We start from the raw sequence: 753 nt of genomic DNA, 5'->3' as shown, positions 1-753 counted from the left end.
CAATGTAAATGGTTTCAATTCACCAATTTAGAGAAATAGACTGGCACAGTGGATTAGGAAACAAAATCTAACAATATTCTGTATACAAGAAACACGTTTAACTCATAAAGACATTCATAGGCTGAAAGTCAAAGGATGGAACACAATACTACATGCCCCAGCACCTCAGAAAAAAGCAGGGGTAGCAATTCTATTCTCAGACAGTCTCAACTTCAAACCAACAATGATCAAGCGAAATAAAGAAGGCCACTATATATTGGTTAGGGGAAAAATTCAAGAGGAAGAGGTAACACTCATAAATATGTATGCACCAAACATGGGAGCACCCAACTATATAAAACAAATCCTAATGGACATGAAAAATCTAATATCCAACACGATAATTATAACAGGAAACCTTAACACCCCCTTATCTCCAAAAGATAGGTCAACCAGACAGAAACGTAGCAAGGAAATAACAGAACTGAATCAGAGCTGGAAACAAGTGGATTTGGTGGACATATACAGACTGTTACACCCAAACACAGCTGAATACACATTTTTATCAGCTGCACATGGGTCATTTTCTAAAAGAGACCACATACTGGTAGACAGGTCATGTTTAAGTATATGCAAGAAAATAGAAATTATACCATGTACATTGTCTGATCACAGTGCAATGAAACTGGAAATAAATGACAAAAGAAACCAGAAAAAACCTTAAATACATGAAAATTAAATGACACCCTACTCAGCAACCAATGGGTCACAGAT

The sequence above is a fragment of the Octodon degus genome, unplaced genomic scaffold (genome assembly GCF_000260255.1).
Source record: "Octodon degus isolate 3935 unplaced genomic scaffold, OctDeg1.0 scaffold00050, whole genome shotgun sequence".
In the NCBI taxonomy this organism is placed as follows: Eukaryota; Metazoa; Chordata; class Mammalia; order Rodentia; family Octodontidae; genus Octodon; species Octodon degus.
Note: the sequence above shows the minus strand (reverse complement) of the source record.